General features: G+C 34.8%; 7 non-coding genes across 7 annotated transcripts; all 7 read left to right on the top strand.

Annotated features, from left to right (window-relative positions):
- Nucleotides 1-6551: 6551 nt before the first annotated feature.
- LOC122022176 lies at nt 6552-6762 on the top strand. The gene has a single exon (XR_006122901.1). It is a non-coding gene; the product is annotated as a small nucleolar RNA U3 (small nucleolar RNA).
- Nucleotides 6763-7656: 894 nt separating this feature from the next.
- Nucleotides 7657-7867, top strand: LOC122022170. The gene has a single exon (XR_006122896.1). It is a non-coding gene; the product is annotated as a small nucleolar RNA U3 (small nucleolar RNA).
- An 894-nt stretch (nt 7868-8761) lies between these two features.
- Nucleotides 8762-8972, top strand: LOC122022169. Its single transcript, XR_006122895.1, has one exon. It is a non-coding gene; the product is annotated as a small nucleolar RNA U3 (small nucleolar RNA).
- Nucleotides 8973-9860: 888 nt separating this feature from the next.
- On the top strand, nt 9861-10071 carry LOC122022171. Its single transcript, XR_006122897.1, has one exon. It is a non-coding gene; the product is annotated as a small nucleolar RNA U3 (small nucleolar RNA).
- An 874-nt stretch (nt 10072-10945) lies between these two features.
- On the top strand, nt 10946-11156 carry LOC122022172. Its single transcript, XR_006122898.1, has one exon. It is a non-coding gene; the product is annotated as a small nucleolar RNA U3 (small nucleolar RNA).
- An 886-nt stretch (nt 11157-12042) lies between these two features.
- On the top strand, nt 12043-12253 carry LOC122022177. The gene has a single exon (XR_006122902.1). It is a non-coding gene; the product is annotated as a small nucleolar RNA U3 (small nucleolar RNA).
- An 886-nt stretch (nt 12254-13139) lies between these two features.
- LOC122022178 lies at nt 13140-13350 on the top strand. The gene has a single exon (XR_006122903.1). It is a non-coding gene; the product is annotated as a small nucleolar RNA U3 (small nucleolar RNA).
- Nucleotides 13351-25625: the final 12275 nt, after the last annotated feature.

The following is a 25625-nucleotide window of genomic DNA, read 5'->3' on the forward strand; positions in this document are numbered from 1 at the left end:
AGCTTCTATACTACAAAAAAATTGGTGAGAGGTTTAGGTTTGCCGGTAGAGAAGATTGATTGTTGCATTAATAACTGCATGATATTTTGGAAAGAAGACAGTGAACTGATTGAATGCAGAATATGTACTCACCCTCGTTATAAGCATAGTAGTCGAATACCAGGGAAGAAAAATAAAAAGATTGCATGGAAAGTTATGTATTATTTCCCGTTAACTGCTAGACTCCAACGCTTGTACGCATCTACTGCAACAGCAAGCTACATGAGGTGGCATCATGAGCATGTGCACGAAGAAGGTATAATGTGTCATCCTTGTGATTCGCCTGCTTGGAAACATCTTGATATAACATTTTCCTCATTTGCAATGGAACCACGTAATGTGAGACTTGGACTTTCTGCAGATGGATTTCAACCATTTGGTCAGTCTGGACAGCAATATTCATCTTGGCCAGTTATAATAACACCTTACAACTTACCGCCCTGGATGTGTATGAAAGATGAATTTATGTTCCTTACTGTCCTTATTCCAGGGCCAACTAATCCAAAAGAAAAGATTGATATTTTCTTGCAACCTCTGATTGCCGAGTTGAATGAATTATGGAATGTAGGGTCACTGACTTATGATGTTGCAAGCAAAACTAATTTTAGATTGCATGCTGCATTATTATGGACAATTAGTGATTTTCCAGCATACTCAATGTTGTCGGGATGGAGCACGGCTGGTAAATTAGCATGCCCATACTGCATGACAGAGTCTGATGCATTTTCATTACCCTGCAGTGGGAAGATATCTTGGTTTGATAATCATCGTAAATTTTTACCAGTTGATCACCCTTTCAGGCGGAATAAGAAAAATTTCATTAGGAATGTTGTAGTCAGAAAACTTCCTCCAACAGTCAAGTCAGGTGAAGAAATCCTTGACCAAATAGACAACTATGGTTTTCTACCAGTAGCTGAGACTAATTCTGATGAGATAAATAAATACATTGTTAGGCAGTGCAAGTGCGGTTGGAAGAAAAGGAGTATTTTTTGGGAGCTACCATATTGGAAGTATCTACTTATTCGACATAATTTAGATGTAATGCACGTTGAGAAAAATTTCTTTGATAATATTTTTAACACTGTGATGAATGTGCATGGAAAAACTAAAGACACTGCAAAATCACGTGAGGAATTAAAAGAACTAGTTAGCAGACCAGAGTTGCATCAGGATGAAACAACCAATAAATTCCCAAAGGCTTGTTATACATTGGACAAAGACGGTAAACAAGTTTTATGTAATTGGTTGAAAGAAATTAAATTTCCAGATGGGTATGCCTCGAATATGGCTCGATGCGTGGATATGAACAGGTTAAAGATGTTTGGAATGAAGAGTCATGACTGTCATGTATTCATGCAAAGACTTATTCCAATAGCTTTTCATGACTTACTTCCTCAAAATGTTTGGCAAGCACTCACAGAATTGAGTCTATATTTTAGAGATTTGACTGCGAGGTGTATTATGATGGATGATATGCTTCGACTAGAAACAGACATTCCTCTTATACTATGTAAGCTTGAACGTATTTTTCCACCCAGTTTTTTTGATTCAATGGAACATCTACCAGTACATTTAGCGTACGAGGCACGAATAGCTGGTCCTGTCCAGTATAGATGGATGTATCCATTCGAACGGTTTTTAAGGAAATTAAAGAATAATGTTCGTAACAAAGCTAGAGTTGAGGGGTCAATCTGTAATGCTTATCTGGTTGAAGAAGCATCCTCATTCTGCTCCTATTATTTTTCTGATAATGTAAAAACCAGACATCGCAAGTGTCCTAGAAATTCAGATGATGCACGACCTATAGACCCATCTATGCTTTCTATTTTCAAGTTTCCTGGCAAGCCAATGGGAGCATCTGTTTCTAGATGGTTAACTCCACAAGAATATCATGCTGCGAGGACATACATACTCTTAAACTGTGATGAAGTCAAACCCTACATAAAGTAAGTTGACTTCTTGAATCAAACATTTATCAAAAAATAAGTTGTTTCCCGATAGTGTATTTTTCTTAAAATTACCTTATTTTTCAGCTTGTATGAACAACAACTACAAGTACAAAATCCATCAATTCGTGCAAGTGAGATAGCTGAAAAGTTGGAGACGGAATTTGCATTATGGTTTCAAATCTATGTAAGTTAGAGCATAATTTTAATTTCTTACATCCATATTAAATTATCAGAGGTTTATTTTATATTCTACTATTGTTATAGGTGTCCGATCGAAGAATATCTAATGTGCAAGATTCCAGGATAATCAATCTTGCATCTGGACCTCTCCGTAAGATAATAGTGTACTCTAGCTACTATGTTAATGGTTTTAAATTTCACGTAACACAACGGGATTCACGCAGACTAACTTTCAATTCCGGTGTTTGTGTGAAAGGATCTATCAACAACAATAATTCTGAGTTTGATTATTATGGGAGACTTGAAGAAATCATAGAAGTTGAATATCCGCTTTACCCATCAAAAGATGTGTGTTATTTAAATGTTCTTGGTATGATCCGACTCCAAGAACAGGTACCAGAATACATCCAAACTACAATTTAGTTGAGGTAAATGCAAACAAAAGCTTCAACAAGTATGAACCTTTCATTTTTGCGGTACAAGCGGGGCAGGTTTTCTATCTTGAATATCCCACGAAGAGGAGAAGAGCTAGTGAATGGTTAGCAGTTTGCCGAACAAAGCCACGCTCTACCATAGAAATGCCCAACTCTATCATGAACCAAAACCATGATGCATTTCAAGATGATACAGTGGAGATATATTCAGTAGATTCTCAGATTCAATCAACATCTCAATTACTTGTAGATGTTAATGTACCTTATGAGGAAATAGATGATGAAGAAATATCCAGCAGCGAGGAACTTATTGAACTAACAGAGTCTAGTGAGGAGGATCTACAAAATGTTAACGATTAAAATTGTTATATCTTCATGTTAAGCATTGTTAAGTTAAATTTTAGATCTAAATATTCATGGTTATATCACTTGTCTTACTCTATTAGTCATTATTATTTTTTTGATAAAAAAATAGTGTGCATGCGTATGTGTTATAATGTAATTCTACAGATATAGACATGTCTGACGCTGGTGGCCAGATTGTTCTACGGATTATCGGGGGTTGGTAAGTATTAGTGTTATTAGTCTTATTCACTGCATTTATTTTGTTAACATATTTATTTAATTTTATTTGTTAAATGCAGTTTTACCCCAGATGGTCATAGAGTAGCTGCATACATCACCTCAAAATTTAAAGAGCGATTTAGTCCCGCTGGTACTACATGGAAGCGGGTAGACCCGGATATGAAGCAATTTTATTACGATGAGTTTTTGGTAAGTCATTTTAATTATCATGATTTTATTATATTTTTATAATAATTTGTGAACATATTATTGAAGAAAGATATACTTGGGAGACAGAGCACGAGGCAGAATTTTATGCTACCTGGAACGCAGCTTGTGCCAAACTATACAAAGACATGTTATACAAAGCAAGACAAAAGGGAATAAAACCATCCTATGTACCTGAGAACATTTGGGATGCATGGAGAGCCATTTGGGCTGCAGACAGATGGCAGGAAAATGCAATGATAGCTCGAGCCAATAGAAGGAGTGAGTTGGCTGGCCCTAGTACCGGAGCGACAAAACATACCGCTGGATCCCGATCGATCGTCGAGCATGCCTTAGACTTGGTGAGTTAGTAATTTTAAAATTCTATAAGAGTTTTGTACCTAGAACATACCACTGGAAATATTTACATCTTTTAATATTCAGGAACATGATCTACAGCGACCTCCTACTTGTTGGGAGATATTTACGAAGACACACAAGTCAAAAGATGGCAACTTTATAGATCGTCGATCGTCGGCATTAGACGTAAGAATCTATACTTGAATATATTTAACTATTAACAATGATTATCTATCATTTCAGTAAATATCTGATAATATTTTTTTTATGCAAATAGGAGGAAATTGCGGCTAGGGTGGCACAGGCGTCTCAGCCTAGTTTAGAGGGAGGTGAGGAGCAGATTTTATCTACTGACCAGATAAATGAAATTTATTATGATGTGGTTGGTGGAAGGAAAAAGACCTCTACCCTCTATGGTCTTGGGGCCCAGGCGAGAGTTGTATATGATCAGGCGATGACTCCTAGGGCCAGGGGTCGTTCCAGCACATCATCGAGTGCATCCGAATCATCTGCTAGAGTAGACGTCTTAGAGCAAGAAAACGCAGATTTGAAGACTCGTCTCTCAAACTTGGAGGCAGATTTTCGAGCAGAGCGACAATCCCGATTGGATCTTGAGAAAATTGGGCGAGATATGCAAGCCTTCTTGGATCAAATGAGTGCAACGCCACATCGTTTTGCCTCTCAGGAGACTCAAGACCCTAATAATCCCCCTGATCCGTAGATTGCCATAGGTATCTTGATGTTTAACTTTTTAATTTTTTTTTGTTCACTAATGAAACTATGTCTAACATTGTATTATATCTTTTCAGGAACATTGATATCTATACAACACCATCATCGTATATCCAAACTAGCACTCAAGTATGTAAAATAAATTCATAATATTAAATTTAATATGTTACACATAATTGTGTACTAGTTTATTCTTTGTTTTATTATTAATCTATCGTATTAACATTTTTGCAGGATTGATTACTACTCGCTAGCTTAGGATTGGATTTTCTTTGCTAGAAGGTGTTGTATTATGTTTTTTAATTTCAGATGTTGTAGTACTATACAATCAGGTGTTTATGGTTAGAGATGTTTGGATAATTATCTTTGTTTTTTAATTGGATATTTAGTTTTAGTTTTGTGTTTGTATTATTATTATTGGAGATGTTGTAAGAATGTAGTGTGCTTGGATTGGATACTTGGTTTGATATTTGCATTCATATATTATTTTGTATTGTCATTGTCTAATTGTGTATGTATTGTGTTATTTGGAAACCATTGTATGTGATGGTCTAGATTGATATGAAATGTAAACAAGGATAATTGTAGAAATCAAATTGTGCTGCTAAAATTTCCAGGTATTAGAGACGGAATATTAAAATTCCGTCTCTAATTAGAGACGGAAATTTAATATTCCGTCTCTAATTTCACTTTGGAATTTACTGTTATAACGATACCTTACGACGGAATTATAATTTTCCGTCGCTGAGTGACCTGAATTTGTCTGAAATGACGATAACTTGCGACGGAACATAACAAATCCGTCTCTAATTAGAGACGGAATATTAAACATCCGTCTCTAATTAGAGACGGAATTTTAATATTCCGTCTCTAATTAGAGACGGACCATTAAACTTCCGTCTCTAATTAGAGACGGAATTTTAATATTCCGTCTCTAATTAGAGACAGAAACTAGAGATCGGATTCTATGGTTAGCGACTGATTATTAAATTCTCGTCGCTATATTTTAGAGACGGAATATATATTCCGTCTCTAATTAGCGACGGAATTTAAAAATCCGTCTCTAAATACGGTCAGCGACAAAACTCGTGTCGACGCAGTTATTCAGTCGCTAATCAGTCGCTAATCTAGTTTAGCGACGGAATAGAGACGGAAAATTCCGTCTCTAATGCTGATTTTTTTTGTAGTGATGATTAACAGCATACAATATTTTTGTTTTATTTTTTTTTGCGTCCGTTTTTATAAGCTTACATTTTTTAAATTTCTCCTCAAATAATAATTAAACAGTAAGGGGCATTTGATTCGGATTCGTAAATCGGAATAGCAATGAGTTTAATTAATTGGTTAATAGGAATAAGAACAAGAATTATATTACTAGAGTTTGGTATAAATCGACGTCACTAATGGGAATTAAATAAATTTCGAATTTTACCCTTAGTCGTTAACGTATTAAAAAAATAATTTAAGTATCTTCACTTCATATTCAATAATTGATTGATTTATTTATTAAATACGATATTTGATTAATATTTAACAATAAATAATTCTGAAAATTTTTAACAAATAATTTTAATGAAAGATTTTAGATTCGAATTTAATGTCGAATATTCAATTAGTATTTATTAATTTAAATTTCTAACTAATCCTGTTTTCTAACCTATCAGCTATATGTGATTTTATTTATTTTTTTTACATTTTTTTTTCCAAGTTCTAAAATTGAATAATTTAAGCAGTCCGATAAAATTTTTTTATTAATCATGCGACTAAATTAAGAGGCGCGCACATGAATAGAAAGCCAATATTTTTATACCCTATTTAAACATATAAATTTGCTATTTTTAGTCATTTGTATGTCATTTTTTTTGGATATATTTTCAAAAAAAAATAGTTTGGTGACGTTTTATCATTTGTTTATCGCCTCGTTTGATCACTGAGTTTGTGATATTTAATTTGTTAGTAAAAGAAATCTTGTATTTTAATTGGGCCATGTGCCAGTTTAATTGGATGGAAGCTTAGTATTAGTCCCACATCCGTTATTTTTGAAGTAGATGAAGCTTTTATTATTGCAGCAGAAGCAAAGTCAAGCACGACCTTACTTGAACAGGATCTGTTCTATAGGATCGTACAACTGTATCCCTGAGTGTAAAGGAGACAGGCAACCACTCTGGTTGATGACGTAAGATCTCGAGATCAGAGCATGATTAACGGTTCTGGTCCCTTGGGATTCCAAGCTGTAGAGGAGTGTTCCTAGCAGATCAATGATCTACTGGGGTGGTCATGAGATTGTCTGACAGACACACAATATTTTTGTTTTATTTTTTTTTACGTCCGTTTTTATAACCTTACGTTTTTTAAATTTCTCCTCAAATAATAATTAAACAGTAAGGGGCATTTGATTCGGATTCATAAATCGGAATAGCAATGAGTTTAATTAATTGGTCAATAGGAATAAGAACAAGATTTATATTACTAGAGTTTGGTTTAAATCGACATCACTAATGGGAATTAAATAAATTTTGAATTTTACCCTTAGTCGTTAACGTATTAAAAAAATAATTTAAGTATCTTCACTTCATATTCAATAATTGATTGATTTATTTATTAAATACGATATTTGATTAATATTTAACAATAAATAATTCTGAAAAAATTTTAAAAATAATTTTAATGAAAGATTTTAGATTCGAATTTAATGTCGAATATTCAATTAGTATTTATTAATTTAAATTTCTAACTAATCCTGTTTTCTAACCTATCAGCTATATGTGATTTTATTTATTGTTTTTACATTTTTTTTTCAAGTTCTAAAATTGAATAATTTACGCAGTCCGATAAAATTTTTTTATTAATCATGCGACTAAATTAAGAGGCGCGCACATGAATAGAAGGCCAAAATTTTTATACCCTATTTAATCATATAAATTTGCTATTTTTATTCTTTTGTCTGCTATTTTTTTTTGGATATATTTTCAAAAATTTTCAAAAAAAAATAGTTTGGTGACGTTTTATCAATTGTTTATCGCCTCGTTTGATCACTGAGTATGTGATTTTTAATTTGTTAGTAAAAGAAATCTTGGATTTTAATTGGGGCATGTGCCAGTTTAACTGGATGGAAGCTTAGTATTAGTCCCACATCCGTTATTTTTGATGTAGATGAAGCTTTTATTATTGCAGCAGAAGCAAAGTCAAGCACGACCTTACTTGAACAGGATCTGTTCTATAGGCTCGTACAACTGTATCCTTGAGTGTAAAGGAGACAGGCAACCACTCTGGTTGATGACGTAAGATCTCGAGATCAGAGCATGATTAACGGTTCTGGTCCCTTGGGATTCCAAGCTGTAGAGGAGTGTTCCTAGCAGATCAATGTTCTACTGGGGTGGTCTTGAGATTGTCTGACAGACATACAATATTTTTGTTTTATTTTTTTTTACGTCCGTTTTTATAATCTTACGTTTTTTAAATTTCTCCTCGAATAATAATTAAACAGTAAGGGGCATTTGATTCGGATTCATAAATCGGAATAGCAATGAGTTTAATTAATTGGTCAATAGGAATAAGAACAAGATTTATATTACTAGAGTTTGGTTTAAATCGACATCACTAATGGGAATTAAATAAATTTTGAATTTTACCCTTAGTCGTTAACGTATTAAAAAAATAATTTAAGTATCTTCACTTCATATTCAATAATTGATTGATTTATTTATTAAATACGATATTTGATTAATATTTAACAATAAATAATTCTGAAAAAATTTTAAAAATAATTTTAATGAAAGATTTTAGATTCGAATTTAATGTCGAATATTCAATTAGTATTTATTAATTTAAATTTCTAACTAATCCTGTTTTCTAACCTATCAGCTATATGTGATTTTATTTATTGTTTTTAAATTTTTTTTTCAAGTTCTAAAATTGAATAATTTACGCAGTCCGATAAAAAATTTTTATTAATCATGCGACTAAATTAAGAGGCGCGCACATGAATAGAAGGCCATTATTTTTATACCCTATTTAATCATATAAATTTGCTATTTTTATTCTTTTTTCTGCTATTTTTTTTTGGATATATTTTCAAAAATTTTCAAAAAAAAATAGTTTGGTGACGTTTTATCAATTGTTTATCGCCTCGTTTGATCACTGAGTATGTGATTTTTAATTTGTTAGTAAAAGAAATCTTGGATTTTAATTGGGGCATGTGCCAGTTTAACTGGATGGAATCTTAGTATTAGTCCCACATCCGTTATTTTTGATGTAGGTGAAGCTATTATTATTGCAGCAGAAGCAAAGTCAAGCACGACCTTACTTGAACAGGATCTGTTCTATAGGCTCGTACAACTGTATCCTTGAGTGTAAAGGAGACAGGCAACCACTCTGGTTGATGACGTAAGATCTCGAGATCAGAGCATGATTAACGGTTCTGGTCCCTTGGGATTCCAAGCTGTAGAGGAGTGTTCCTAGCAGATCAATGATCTACTGGGGTGGTCTTGAGATTGTCTGACAGACATACAATATTTTTGTTTTATTTTTTTTTGCGTTCCGTTTTTAAAAGCTTACGTTTTTTGAATTTCTCCTCAAATAATAATTAAACAGTAAGGGGCATTTGATTCGGATTCGTAAATCGGAATAGCAATGAGTTTAATTAATTGGTCAATAGGAATAAGAACAAGAATTATATTACTAGAGTTTGGTTTAAATCGACGTCACTAATGGGAATTAAATAAATTTCAAATTTTACCCTTAGTCGTTAACGTATTAAAAAAAATAATTTAAATATCTTCACTTCATATTCAATTATTGATTGATTTATTTATTAAATACGATATTTGATTAATATTTAACAATAAATAATTCTGAAAAGATTTTAAAAATAATTTTAATGAAAGATTTTAGATTCGTATTTAATGTCGAATATTCAATTAGTATTTATTAATTTAAATTTCTTACTAATCCTGTTTTCTAACCTATCAGCTATATGTGATTATATTTATTTATTTTACATTTTTTTTTCCATGTTCTAAAATTTAATAATTTAAGCAGTCCGATAAATTTTTTTTATTAATCATGCGACTAAATTAAGAGGCGCGCACATGAATAGAAGGCCAATATTTTTATACCCTATTTAAACATATAAACTTGCTATTTTTATTCTTTAGTCTGCTATTTTTTTTTTAGATATATTTTCAAAAAAAAATAGTTTGGTGACGTTTTATCATTTGTTTATCGCGTCGTTTGATCACTGAGTTTGTGATTTTTAATTTGTTACTAAAAGAAATCTTGGATTTTAATTGGGGCATGTGCCAGTTTAATTGGATGGAAGCTTAGTATTAGTCCCACATCCGTTATTTTTGAAGTAGATGAAGCTTTTATTATTGCAGCATAAGCAAAGTCAAGCACGACCTTACTTGAACAGGATCTGTTCTATAGGCTCGTACAACAGTATCCTTGAGTGTAAAGGAGACAGGCAACCACTCTGGTTGATGACATAAGATCTCGAGATCAGAGCATGATTAACGGTTCTGGTCCCTTGGGATTCCAAGCTGTAGAGGAGTGTTCCTAGCAGATCAATGATCTACTGGGGTGGTCTTGAGATTGTCTGACAGACATACAATATTTTTGTTTTATTTTTTTTTTGCGTCCGTTTTTATAAGCTTACGTTTTTTAAATTTCTCCTCACATAATAATTAAACAGTAAGGGCATTTGATTCGGATTCGTAAATCGGAATAGCAATGAGTTTAATTAATTGGTCAATAGGAATAAGAACAAGAATTATATTACTAGAGTTTGGTTTAAATCGACGTCACTAATGGGAATTAAATAAATTTCGAATTTTACCCTTAGTCGTTAACATATTAAAAAAATAATTTAAGTATCTTTACTTCATATTCAATAATTGATTGATTTATTTATTAAATACGATATTTGATTAATATTTAACAATAAATAATTCTGAAAAAAATTTAAAAATAATTTTAATGAAAGATTTTAGATTCGAATTTAATGTCGAATATTCAATTAGTATTTATTATTTTAAATTTCTAACTAATCCTGTTTTCTAACCTATCAGCTATATGTGATTTTATTTATTTTTTTTCCAAGTTCTAAAATTGAATAATTTAAGCTGTCCGATAAAATTTTTTTATTAATCATGCGACTAAATTAAGAGGCGCGCACATGAATAGAAGGCCAATATTTTTATACCCTATTTAAACATATAAATTTGCTATTTTTTTTCATTTGTCTGCTATTTTTTTTGGATATATTTTCAAAAAACAAAATAGGTTGGTGACGTTTTATCATTTGTTTATCGCCTCGTTTGATCACTGAGTTTGTGATTTTTAATTTGTTAGTAAAGGAAATCTTGGATTTTAATTGGGGCACGTGCCAGTTTAATTGGATGGAAGCTTAGTATTAGTCCCACATCCGTTATTTTTGAAGTAGATGAAGCTTTTATTATTGCAGCAGAAGCAAAGTCAAGCACGACCTTACTTGAACAGGATCTGTTCTATAGGCTCGTACAACTGTATCCTTGAGTGTAAAGGAGACAGGCAACCACTCTGGTTGATGACGTAAGATCTCGAGATCAGAGCATGATTAACGGTTCTGGTCCCTTGGGATTCCAAACTGTAGAGGAATGTTCCTAGCAGATCAATGATCTACTGGGGTGGTCTTGAGATTGTCTGACATACATACAATATTTTTGTTTTATTTTATTTTACGTTCCGTTTTTATAAGCTTTCATTTTTTGAATTTCTCCTCAAATAATAATTAAACAGTAAGGGGCATTTGATTCGGATTCGTAAATCGGAATAGCAATGAGTTTAAGTAATTGGTCAATAGGAATAAGAACAAGAATTATATTACTAGAGTTTGGTTTAAATCGACGTCACTAATGGGAATTAAATAAATTTCGAATTTTACCCTTAGTCGTTAACGTATTAAAAAAATAATTTAAATATCTTCACTTCATATTCAATAATTGATTGATTTATTTATTAAATACGATATTTGATTAATATTTAACAATAAATAATTCTGAAAAGATTTTAAAAATAATTTTAATGAAAGATTTTAGATTCGTATTTAATGTCGAATATTCAATTAGTATTTATTAATTTAAATTTCTAACTAATCCTGTTTTCTAACCTATCAGCTATATGTGATTTTATTTATTTATTTTACATTTTTTTTTCCATGTTCTAAAATTTAATAATTTAAGCAGTCCGATAAATTTTTTTTATTAATCATGCGACTAAATTAAGAGGCGCGCACATGAATAGAAGGCCAATATTTTTATACCCTATTTAGACATATAAACTTGCTATTTTTATTCTTTAGTCTGCTATTTTTTTTTAGATATATTTTCAAAAAAAAATAGTTTGGTGACGTTTTATCATTTGTTTATCGCGTCGTTTGATCACTGAGTTTGTGATTTTTAATTTGTTACTAAAAGAAATCTTGGATTTTAATTGGGGCATGTGCCAGTTTAATTGGATGGAAGCTTAGTATTAGTCCCACATCCGTTATTTTTGAAGTAGATGAAGCTTTTATTATTGCAGCAGAAGCAAAGTCAAGCACGACCTTACTTGAACAGGATCTGTTCTATAGGCTCGTACAACAGTATCCTTGAGTGTAAAGGAGACAGGCAACCACTCTGGTTGATGACATAAGATCTCGAGATTAGAGCATGATTAACGGTTCTGGTCCCTTGGGATTCCAAGCTCTAGAGGAGTGTTCCTAGCAGATCAATGATCTACTGGGGTGGTCTTGAGATTGTCTGACAGACATACAATATTTTTGTTTTATTTTTTTTTTGCGTCTGTTTTTAAAAGCTTACGTTTTTTAAATTTCTCCTCACATAATAATTAAACAGTAAGGGGCATTTGATTCGGATTCGTAAATCGGAATAGCAATGAGTTTAATTAATTGGTCAATAGGAATAAGAACAAGAATTATATTACTAGAGTTTGGTTTAAATCGACGTCACTAATGGGAATTAAATAAATTTCGAATTTTACCCTTAGTCGTTAACATATTAAAAAAATAATTTAAGTATCTTCACTTCATATTCAATAATTGATTGATTTATTTATTAAATATGATATTTGATTAATATTTAACAATATATAATTCCGAAAAAATTTTAAAAATAATTTTAATGAAAGATTTTAGATTCGAATTTAATGTCGAATATTCAATTAGTATTTATTAATTTAAATTTCTAACTAATCCTGTTTTCTAACCTATCAGCTATATGTGATTTTATTTATTTTTTTTACATTTTTTTTCCAAGTTCTAAAATTGAATAATTTAAGCAGTCCGATAAAATTTTTTTATTAATCATGCGACTAAATTAAGAGGCGCGCACATGAATAGAAGGCCAATATTTTTATACCCTATTTAAACATATAAATTTGCTATTTTTTATCTTTTGTCTGCTATTTTTTTTGGATATATTTTCAAAAAAAAAAATAGTTTGGTGACGTTTTATCATTTGTTTATCGCCTCGTTTGATCACTGAGTTTGTGATTTTTAATTTGATACTAAAAGAAATCTTGGATTTTAATTGGGGCATGTGCCAGTTTAATTGGATGGAAGCTTAGTATTAGTCCCACATCTGTTATTTTTGAAGTAGATAAAGCTTTTATTATTGCAGCAGAAGCAAAGTCAAGCACGACCTTACTTGAACAGGATCTGTTCTATAGGCTCGTACAATTGTATCCTTGAGTGTAAAGGAGACAGGCAACCACTCTGGTTGATGACGTAAGATCTCGAGATTAGAGCATGATTAACGGTTCTGGTCCCTTGGGATTCCAAGCTGTAGAGGAGTGTTCCTAGCAGATCAATGATCTACTGGGGTGGTCTTGAGATTGACAGACATACAATATTTTTGTTTTATTTTTTTTTTGCGTCCGTTTTTATAAGCTTACGTTTTTTAAATTTCTCCTCAAATAATAATTAAACAGTAAGGGGCATTTGATTCGGATTCGTAAATCGGAATAGCAATGAGTTTAATTAATTGGTCAATAGGAATAAGAACAAGAATTATATTACTAGAGTTTGGTTTAAATCAACGTCACTAATGGGAATTAAATAAATTTCGAATTTTACCTTTAGTCGTTAACGTATTAAAAAAATAATTTAAGTATCTTCACTTCATATTCAATAATTGATTGATTTATTTATTAAATATGATATTTGATTAATATTTAACAATAAATAATTCTGAAAATTTTTTACAAATAATTTTAATGAAAGATTTTAGATTCGAATTTAATGTTGAATATTCAATTATTATTAATAAAATAGTTATCATTTGTGTTTAAAATAAATCCTTACGCCTTTAATCTTTTCCCTCCAAAATCATTTTTGAAAAAGTCATTTTGATTTTTTCACCATCCGCCAATAATAGTGAAATATAATATTTTCCAAAATCTGAAATAATATTTTTTATACATTTTATTAATATTTTTTTATTTTTTTAAAAAGTAAAATTGGTGATGATCCTTTTTGAGAAACTGACAAAACGGAAAGTTGGGGAGAGAACCCAATGTTGATGAAAAAGAGTACTTGGAGACTTCCAATCCGAGAAAATCAAAGTGGATCCAGAAGAAGAAAATTACAGAATACCTCTTTGTGCAAAGACCCATGGGCGGAAGGAAGAATCCCCGGAAGAATACCAGGATTTGGAGCTGTAACAACCTCCTGCGCACAAGAGACCAGCCAATACTATTGTCAGCGATCTAAGATCGGGGAGGGAATCCCTAGCTAGGCCCTCCGACGCTCAAGTTAGTGATTTCTCTCGGTGGGGAAGAAGGAAGAAGATGAACAATAACTCTAAATTAGGATTTGCAATAGATGACTATGTGTGTTGTGAGCGTGTGCATACTTGGCCAATGAAGAGGATTCCTCTTTTTATACCACTTCATCTAACCTCCATAGTCATGAAGTAGACCTCGGTTTGTTAGAGTTTGTTATGAGATGACATAAGCCATGTACTTGCATAAAATAATTTTTAAGGAATCTTTCTTATACCCCAGATGTACCTTTTTTGTCGCTTAATACCTGCAGAAGAGTCTAGAAACATTCTTCCCACCAAATTAATCAACCTGTTATACAATCACATGCTGCAGATATTTTCATAAGCTATTTATAAATATTCCCGAAATATTTGTTCCGCCCTATCTTATAAATTATATCGAGGTATATTTATCGCTTATGCCTGCCCGCCCTATTTTTGCTATGTTATATACAACCCGATATTATACTATGATTTGTATCGGGCGGAATTGAACCTACGTTATGTTCGGGCGGATTATTATTACTATTCAACCTATGTCCTATTCGTCCAATAATATACTATAAATTATGTACGACTTTGTTTCTTTATATACCCAAGCGATCATATACATCCGACTCATACTAGTCTATATCCAGATGTACTAATTCAGACAATCCTGACCATCTATCTTAAAGTGCAAACTCGATCGACATTGACCAATCTTTCTTAAAGTATTATCCCGACCGATATTGACCTATTTTTTTAAGGTATTATCCCGACCGATATTGACCTATTTTCTCGAGCATATTACCCCGGCCGATATCCATGCTTGTTTAATCCTGCTATCTCTTTTCTCCTTCCCACCGAGGACCTATTAAACCTAACCTATATCACTAGCATTCTCTTCAAGTCTAGTCGAAGGAGGTATCAGCCGACTGACTAGACATGCATTTATGTTTAGTTGAGTTACACAACTTGAGCAATATTACGTGCTCATTCGGGCTTTGCCTATTAAGTGTTACTTGTTTTTTATTTAACTGATGATATGCTCTAAGTTATATAAGTCTAAATGCCTCCAATGCGATCAACATATTATGTTCAAATTTCATCCTCTTTCAACAAGGATGCTAGGCTTGCTATTCGTAGGTAATATGAAATTTCTAGGGAATATGACATCATAATTCCTAAACCAGATGAGCATCCTCACCATCTCCTTGCTAACTGCGTAACTTTCTTTAGGGATCAGTTGATAGGGGGCTTAAAGTTTCCCATTCCTCCTTTTCTGATTGATGTAAGCCAATACTTCGACATTCCTCTTCAACAATTTATGCCTAATGCCTTTCGTTATTTGTGTGGCGCATACATGTTGTCTCGTACATTCGATATTCCTCCTACTCCTCAAAATGTTTTCATGTTTTCCTATCCAAAGGTGGCAGAGCCAGGTGTTTTTCTTTTCCAATCTCGGACTAAGATGGTCCTTTTTGATGATATGCCTTCTTCTCTTAAAGTCTGGAAATCTCGTTTCTTCTTTATAAAGTTTCCGGGACCTATTCCTTGGTCCCATGCTTGGAGATCTTCTTTACCTCCTTTACCTGATATCAAGGAGTTTCATCTTCACCCTTCTTTTTCCCTTTATTGTGAAAAATTGCTATGCCGTCGCCTTTCTATCACTAAATGGCTACGGAGCGACCTTCTGTACTGTTTGGTTTGAGCCCGGTCAAATTTAAGATACACGGCTCCTTAGGTAAAGTTCTTGTTTCTTCTCCTATTACTTTTTACTAACTAAAACATTTTCTTCCATTTTGTGTAGTGGCTGATTTTTATGCTGCTCTGATTGATGAAGAACTACTTATATAAGAGGCCGAACTTCATGGTAAAGAGCAACAACTTCTTACTGCAATTAATCCACCATCTTCAATTGGAGTTTCGGTTCCTCTGGTCGAAGCTTCCAGCTCTCAAGTGGTTCCTGAAGTTCCTGAGGACCTTTCGGTAGGAACTCCTGCTGTCCCTTTGCCAGCTACTTCTTCGTCCGTGGCTGTTGCTCCTTTACCTACCGCTTCTCTTCCTATTATCGAGCTTACATCCCCTGTAATCTCAGAAAAATCCCCTGCTAAGGTTGCCCCTAGCAAATGCCCGGGGTGCAAACTCACCAGAGCTCCCCCTTCTAAAGGAGACTCATTCTTCCTTCTGAGGAATTGCTTTCAGAAGGTTTTGCTCCTACTACCCTTCCCCCTACTAAGCCTACTTTGGTTGATCTTTATCCTTCCCTTATTTTCTCTTCCTCTCCTTCTTCCAGCAGTACTGCTCTCGATGGTACTTCTTTTACTTTTCTCCTATCTCTTCCAGAATCTGGGTCTTTACCTACTTCATCCTCTTCTTATTTGGTTTTCGCTCCCCCTTCTATTCCAACCTCTTCCCTTTCTATAAGTTCTTCTTCTGTTCTTGTCCTCCCTATATTGCTGGGAGGTTCTTTCACTACTGTCCGGGAGGAAATTCGCCCACTCTTTGGAGGGCTTAGCCCTTCCGAGATAATTGATCAATTTTCTCATGAGGAAACCAAGGTATTTTTACTATTATTTCTTTATGGTTTATCCCTGACTATTTTATGACCCATTCTTATGTTCTTAGCAATTGATGGCCAATATGGGTCTGGCTAGACTAATAAACAACTTATATTCGGAGAACGAGAAGCTTAAACAATAGGTTGCTGAGATGTCCTCTACCAAACTTTTAGAAGAATCTAAGAAACAGTATGAAGCCCAGCTTGAGAGCCTTCAATCTCAATTTAAATCGGCTACGGACCTCAACACTGAATTATCTGAGACAAACAAACTAAAGTCTGATTATGAGTTTGCATTAGCTGACAAACTTAAAACTCTACATTTGAAAGATGATGAAATAGCTTATTTGAACGTCTCCTTGAACACAGCTAAAGCAGATGTCTCCACTAAAGATACCGAATTGAAGACTTCTCAAACAACCCTAGTTGTTTATAAAGCTGGTGAAGATGATCGTTTCAAGGAGTGAGCCACAACCCTAATTAGATTTACTGAATTCAATAGGCCAATTGTGAAACCTATTTTGGCAGCTTATACTGCCAAAGCTGAAGAAGTCGTTGAGCAATTACGATAGAAAGGCTTCCTGTCCCATAATCCCCCTCCCAACTTCTTGGATCGACGCAAGCTGATTGATAATAGACCTGATAATCTGTTTCCTCAATTATCTATAGAATAACTCTTTTACTTTACTATAAAGTTAACTATGACTTGTTATGACAGTTCCTATCAGAAACTGGTTTATTTTTGTGAAGTTAAACTTCTTATTTGTTCCTGATGTTAATTTTTTTTTGTGTTAATGAATTTACCCGACCACTTGGTTCATATGCTTATTTTATGCTTTTATCTTTTCACATTTATATGTTTAAAATTATTCTTCCCCTGTTATCAAACTTGTTTTTTTTGGTGATTTACTGCCTCCTTCTTGAATTTATCCCCTTTTCGTAACTGGCTTTCTCTTGCTCACCTTATCCTAACATGTCAAATATTGCCCGGTTTATCGCTATTAATTAACTATATTTAAATAAGGTCCTAATTTTTAATCAGTACATTATAATACCATCAATCTCGACCGGTCTATTATAATCGGTCGATTTACCATTATGTTTGCAAATATCGTCCGATACTTTATACTTAACTAGATTTCGTCCGATCTAACATAATCGTCCAGGTATGTTGTTTAATCAGATAGGTAGTCTTAAGCCACTCGATCGACCTTATACCTGACCAATTTTCCCCCATACCTCATTGAATCTTTTAAGAATCAGGTGCAGAAGAGAGGAAAACCTATCACGTTTTTCGAGAATGATTGCTGAGCTTATCACCCTCTCCTTGGGATCTAACCTTCTTTTTGAATTTGATCTCATTCCTCGATGATATCACCTCTTTATGCCAGTTATAATTCTGTGTGTTCTTCTTTGTTGGGTTTATGCTTTTTCTTTTCCTACCCTCTTTTGTACCTAAGTTCTGCATGAACTATCATTGGTCTTTAGGTTTCTCCTTTTTCCAGTTCTTCTTCCATCTCTGTTTAAGGGTTTTTGGTATAAGGCATAGAGGAAGGGAAAAAAGATTTAAGACGCTATCTTTTGCTCCCAGCCTATCCCTTCCTCTTCTTCTTCCTTTGTTCGCCTTCCTTCTACTGTTTAGCCATGGCCACTTCTTCCCCAGCGTGGTTTCTTTCGTGTGCTTCTCGCCTTATCGATTCAGAGGAGGTGGAATTGAAAATGAACTACGGTTTTCCCTCCTAAATGGTTCGTCCTTCCTCTCATAATGGTCCGCATCTCCCTCCTCCAGGAAGTATATCTATCTTTTGGGATCAAGCTTTACAAGGTTTCCGATTCCCCCTTCATCCCTTTTTTGCTGATGTTAGTATCTACTTTGATATTCCTCTTAATTGGCTTATTCCTCAATCTTTTTCTATCCTTGTGGGTTTTGTTGGGGCATCCAAACTACTAGATTTTCCTTTATCTCCTCGCCTTTTTCATCACTTCTTCGTTCCCCACCAGGTAGACATTAGTATTTTTTAGTTTTGGTCTCGTCCTAAAGCTATTTTGTTTAGTGGGATTCTTCCTCAAGAGGAATGACGTCACAAATTTTTCTTTATGCGTCTCCCTTCTCCCCCTCCTTTTCCTATCAACTGGATATACGATCTCCCTCTAGTTCCTAGCACTACCCACCTCCTTATTGATCCCTCTATCTCTTTTGCCTTATCCAAGCTAAAGGGGGCCAAATTTTGTTTATCGACCTTGATTGTTGAGGATCTAATGTTTCCTTTTGGACTAAGACCCATTGAAACCCCCTTGGAGGTCTCCTTTGGTATGTCCAGACATTCTCGACTATGTTTATTAGCTATTTGCTAACTATTCTTCCTACTGACACCTGATTCTTATGTTTCAGCTGATGCTCTTCTACCTGCTTTTATGTACAAGAATACCACTATGACCAAATCTTTTTTTGAATAAATTTGGAGAAAAATTGCTACAGGCTCGTCGAGCAAATCTTACCATCTCTACTCTTGGCTTGTTATCTGAGGAAGAACAAGCAGTGGAAGCTCCTGCTTCCTCGAAAGAGGAACAACCTTTTGTTGTCATACACAAGAAACCCAGGCTTACTAAAGAGGTTCCCTTTCGTGATAACTTTGGTACTTTCGTGCAGACCCCCATCATTCCTTCAGCTATTTCTTATGAGAGAGGTAAGAAAATAATGCCCCTACTCACCTTATTCCCAACCTTTCTCTTAATATGATGAGACTGAGTCTACTTATTCCTTCCTCTTCTAATTTTGTTTCAGCTGCTTCTGCTTCCCTGCTGACTACTACTGCTTTTGCATCCTCTCAACCTATTCCCTTGGTCTTACCTCCTATAGCTTCTGGACCTCGAGCTAAAAGAGCACCCTGCAAGAGATCTTCTCTCAGTCCAGGGCTATCAGCTATCCATACCTCAACAACCGACTCAACTCTCCTTGCTTTGCCATCTTTCTTCCCGTTTGGCTCTTCCTCTGTTGTTCCAATTTCTACTACTTCCCTTCCCTCTCTTCCTTCTTCTTCTACACGACCCTCTTCCCCTTCTATCCCCACATCTCTTTTTAGGCAGGCTTTAGGTTTGCCCTCTCAACTAGGACAAGCCTCAGATCCTCCTACTTGGGGTTCTATACAGCTACAAGGCCTGTTGGCTGAATCTTGGCTATATAGCCAAGAACTATTGAAGGGCGCCAGTATCTCAAGCCGCGTTGACAGTCATAGTCATCAAGCTGCTGCTGTAAGTATTTTTAATTATATGTTGTTAACTTCTTATCATTCCCTCTAACTGCATTATTATTTTATTTAGTTCTTTGCCTCAAGTTTTCATCTAGATCAGTTGCTCATTGCTTTAGAAAAGGATAACAACAAGTTGAGGGCCTAAGTAGAGGCACTGAAAGCCACTCTTCCTCCTTCCCACATTGATCTTACTCAATTACGAGAGAAGATAGCTTTAAAAAACTCAACAAATAGAGACTATGAAGAAGGAACTACAACATTGACAACAATTATTGGAAAACAAAGAGCTTGAAAGGAAAACCTTGGAGTTACAAGTAGATCGGTTAAACTCCAGCCTCCAGGTGGGAACTGCTTTGAAAGACAAAGCTATTTCAGATGTTTCTCATAAAAACATTATCTTAGAGAAAGTGGAGAGGCTTCACAATATCTTTCTTTCCGAGCAGGCTCAAGATTCAGCATCAAAAGAGTTTGCTCTTCTACAAGAACAAGAACAGAGAAAGGCTCAGGATGCAGAGATATCCTCACTCCAAAAGGAATTAGAGCAGCTTAAATTAGAAAGAGACACTTTCAAAGATCAAGCTGCCAAACTACAAACCGAATTTCAAAGTTATAAAGAGCATGAGGAAGATCGATGGGAAGACAAGCACCTAACCTATCTGGGGTCCCCAGGGTTTAATGGCGAATATGTCCATCGTATCATAAGGACTTTAAATCATACTGTGGCCGGGGTTATTCAGCAATTACGGGAAGGTGGTTATCTATCTCACGAACCTCCCTCTCATTTCATAAATCGTCGTAGACTTAACAAGGAATTGCCCGAAAACTTGACAAGCAACTTTAAGTAAGCATGATTGTGTATTTATAAAAGACTTGTAATCAAGTACTTGCATTTTTGTAAAAATTTGTACTTACCTGTTTTTCCGACCTTGGTTATCTTGCTACTGCTTCCCTTGAAGTGATCATAAGAGCTAAGAATAAGTATTATCTTGTTCAAGAATTCTTCCTTATTTCTTGAAGTTATGAACTATTTTAATAAACTCTTCCATTGGTGGTATCTTGATTGATCATATGATCCTGAACAATAAGGCTTTCCATAAACTCCTTGAACTTTGATCAGGCACGACTGTATATAAAGAATCTCAAAAACCTCAGTACTTCGGAGTGGCGTGTACTCCCGAGCAACTTTATATGAAGAACCCCATAAGTTGTATACATTTCGGTCGGGCATACAATCCCGAGCGATTTTATATAAAACACTTTATATGATTGCGACTTCTGATCAGGAGTGTAATTTTGAATTATATATATATAAAGCATTCCCACTGAATTTTGAATCCCGGTCGGGAGTATAATCCCGAGTGGTTTTTCATAAAGAAATCCAGATGACTTTGAATTCCGGTCGGACGTGTAATCCCGAATGGAGAATTCAATCAGCTATGATTTTCATTCGAGCATGTAATCTCGATCGATCAAATTTCGGTCAAGCTTGTAATCCTGATTGATTTGAGCCAGTAGGGTGCTATACTTCAAGATATTTTTCTATCAATTATATTTTTGATAGTTTAAAGTCTCCATCTCCTCTCGACAAGGCTCGTCTGGGTTACTTTAAGAGATTTCTCGATCGACTGTATTTTTGATAGTTTAAAATCTCCAGTTCCTCTCTAGAAGGCCTGCCCGGGTTACTTCAAGAGATTTCTCGATCGACTGTATTTTTGATAGTTTAAAGTCTCCGGTTTCTCTCGAGAAGGCCGGTCCGGGTTACTTCAAGAGATTTCTTGATCGACTGTGTTTTTGATAGTTTAAAGTCTCTGGTTCCTCTTGAGAAGGCCCGTCCTAGTTACTTCAAGAGATTTCTCGATCGACTGTGTTTTTGATAGTTTAAAGTCTCTGGTTCCTCTCGAGAAGGCCTGTCCGTGTTACTTCAAGAGATTTTCTGATCGACTGTGTTTTAGATAGTTTAAAGTCTCTGGTTCCCCTCGAGAAGCCCCGTCTGAGTTACTTCAAGAGATTTCCCAATCGACTGTGTTTTTGATAGTTTAAAGTCTCCGGTTCCTCTCGAGAAGGCCCATCCGGGTTACTTCAAGAGATTTCCTGATCAATTGTGTTTTTGATAGTTGAAAGTCTCTGGTTCATCTCGAGAAGGTCCGTCCGGGTTACTTCAAGAGATTTCTCGATCGGCTGTGTTTTTGATAGTTTAAAGTCTCCGATTCCTCTCGAGAAGGCCTGCCCGGGTTACTTCAAAAGATTTCCCGATCGACTGTGTTTTTGATAACTTAAAGTCTCCGGTTCCTCTCGAGAAGGCCCGTCTGGGTTACTTCAAGAGATTTCTCGATCGATTGTGTTTTTGATAGTTTAAAGTCTCTGGTTCCTCTCGAGAAGGCCCGCCCGGGTTACTTCAAGAGATTTCTTGATCGACTATGTTTTAGATAGTTTAAAGTCTCCGGTTCCTGTCGAGAAGGCCCGTTCGGGTTACTTCAAGAGATTTCCCGATCGACTGTGTTTTTGATAGTTTAAAGTCTCTGGTTCCTCTCGAGAAGGCCCTTCTGGGTTACTTTAAGAGATTTTTCGATCGACTGTGTTTTTGATAGTTTAAAGTCTCTGGTTCCTCTCGAGAAGGCTCGTCCGGGTTACTTCAAGAGATTTCCCGATCGATTGTGTTTTTGATTGAAACTAAAAATGCTTTACCCTAACCTTGTGATGATTTAACGTCTTCGATATTTCTTAAGGTATCCCGGTCGACCATTCCTTCAAGCCCTCAATTGACAGCCGCTTGAGCTGAATAAGAATGTCTACCCAGTAATCACCACATTGTTTAAACCGTGTTTGTCTTTCGAGCGATATTTGGCCTGCATTGTATTCACAAAATTAAATGAAGTGTATAAATTGCAAATATACTTGTTATCTTTTCGCTCGGCCGGGCGAAGGGGACTTGCTTAAAGTAAACTTGATTTGTTCCCTGGGGCATGTTAAGCTTCACGTGATTGGGTGATTGGAATATACTGAGGAGGAATTAATCCGCTCATTCAGGGATATGTATACTCCTCTAGCGATATAAACTTGTTAACTTCGGTAGGGCTGTAAATGATTTGCACTCCATGGATGCTCGAGAATTCTTCCCTCTGCGTCCTGGAGATAATATGAGCCAAATGCAAGTTTTTCTACCACCTGGTAGGGTCCTCCCCATTGTGGTGTCAATTTGTTAACATTCCCAGCGGGCTTGATGTTAGAGTGTATACTAAAAGCCTAGCTTTTGGTATAAACATTTATCTAGAAATAAGAATCACATTGGTCAAATGTCTACATTTATGATAAATGTAGTTGTTCAATTAATTTATATTGTAGATAACATGGTGTGTGGTGTCACACACAGAGGATCATGTTATCAGTATCTTATAAATTATAAACAGTAGCTCACGACCATAATGGAAAGGAACAAACCATTGGAAGGTCATAGTGTAATTAGGTATCAGTTTATCTTGACTGTATAATTACACTAGTACACTCAGAGTGTATTGAGTAGGACCATTTGAGGTCGTTTCTTTTATACTGACTTTATAAAGAAACAAAGACCTCGGTTATTATGGAAGTGTGTGCTCTTAATCCTAATATAATAACAAACACATATATTTGATATTTATTTCTTTAATTTATCAATGGGTGAGATTTAGTTCAATAAATCAATAAGCCCGATAAGTTGGGAAATGGTATCACTTATAGTGTGTGTTGTTGATTATAGAAGGAAACTGTGTCCTAGATATACTAGGTTGATAATGTCCTCAAGAGGAGCTCATAAGGATTGTCATGTTAAACCCTGCAGGTGGACTTAGTCCGACATGATAATAAGGTTGGGTGGTACTACTCTTGGACTAAGATATTAATTAAATGAGTTGTCAGTAACTCACTTAATTAGTGGACATTCGATATCTTAAACACAGGGAGACTAACATGCTCATAATAAGAAGGAGCCCAAAAATATAATTTGGGATTGGTGCGGTAGTTCAATAATAGTTCTCTAGTGGAATGAATTATTATTGATAAAATTAAGTTGTGTGTTCTGGGAACACGGATGCTTAATTTTATCGGAGAAAACCAATTCCTCCTCTCGTCCCTATCGTAGCCTCTTATTTATAGAGTTCTATACCCACCTATACCCACCTTCTATACCCACCTAATAGGGGCCGACCAAGCTAGCTTGGGAACAATGGCCGGCCCTAGCTTGAACCCAAGCTAGTGGGGCCGACCAAATTAAATTAAAAAGGATTTTAATTTTAATTTTTATTATGTGGAAGAAATAATTTATTAAAGAGAATTAAAATAAAAATATCTCTCTTGTAAAAGATCTATTAAAGATTAAAGAAAGAGATTAAATCTCTTTCCTTATTTGTAGATTGGTGAGATATTTTATTTTCTCTTTAAAATTATTCACGTGTTGATAAAATTAAAATTATAGAAATTTACTTTTATCAACCATGAAGAGATTTTTAAAGAGAAATTTTATTTTTAAAATTTCCGGAAACAAATTAGGAAGTTTTAATTTGTTGATTAAAACTTGTCTAATTTATTTCCTCTTGATGTGGCCGGCCATTAGAGATTAATTGGGGAAATATTATTTTATTTTTCTCAATTAAATCATGTCAAGGGAATTAAGGAAATTTTATTGTAATTAAATTTCTTAATTTGCCTCGGCCAAGGAATATAAAAGAAGGGGTGAGGGTGCCTTCACGAGATACAACCTCTATTATTCTCCCTCTCCTATTCTTTGGTGTGGCCGGCCAACGTCTTCTCCCTTTCTTCCTCTTTGTGGTGGCCGAAATTCTCTATTGCTTGGAGCTCTTGTGGAGGCCGGATACTACTTGGAGAAGAAGAAGAAGAAGGAGAGAAAGCTTGCATCTCTTGGAGCTTGGTTGGTGTTTTTCTTCTTCCTTGGTGAAGCTTTATTTTTTATGGCCGAACCTAGCTAGGAGGAGAAGAAGGTGGTTGGTGGTTTCTCATCTCGGAAGATCGTTGCCCACACAACGTCCGAGGTTAGAAGAGGAATACGGTAGAAGATCAAGAGGTTTTTCTACAAGGTATAACTAGTAATTTTTCTTTCCGCATCATACTAGTTATTTATGGAAATAATACCAAATACAAGAGGCTTACGATTCTAGAATTTCGAATATGTTTTTCGATGTTGTGTTCTTTTGTTTTTTCTTTTCCTTGTGATTTGATTGTTCTTTTCGGTTAACCTAAAGTTATTTTAGGAAATTAAATATTAGCTTTCTATAAAAGGTTTTGTCTAGTCGGTGGTGGTTGCTCCCATATCCAAGAAGGCCATGTGCCTCGCCACGTCAGTACTGGGAACCGATTATGGAAATTAATATTTAATGAAATTAATAACTTAAGGCGATTTGGGTCGAACGTGTTAAGTTCCGCAGGAGACCCAAGTCAAAACCTAAAAGAACGAATAGATTAAGTTTTGGATCAAACGTGTTAAGTTCCGCAGGCGATCCAAAATTTAATTTAAAAGAACACATGGTAGCTAGGAAAAGGTTCAGACCTTTGTACAAAATTTTTGTACAGTGGAA

The sequence above is a fragment of the Zingiber officinale genome, chromosome 9A (genome assembly GCF_018446385.1).
Source record: "Zingiber officinale cultivar Zhangliang chromosome 9A, Zo_v1.1, whole genome shotgun sequence".
NCBI lineage: Eukaryota > Viridiplantae > Streptophyta > Magnoliopsida > Zingiberales > Zingiberaceae > Zingiber > Zingiber officinale.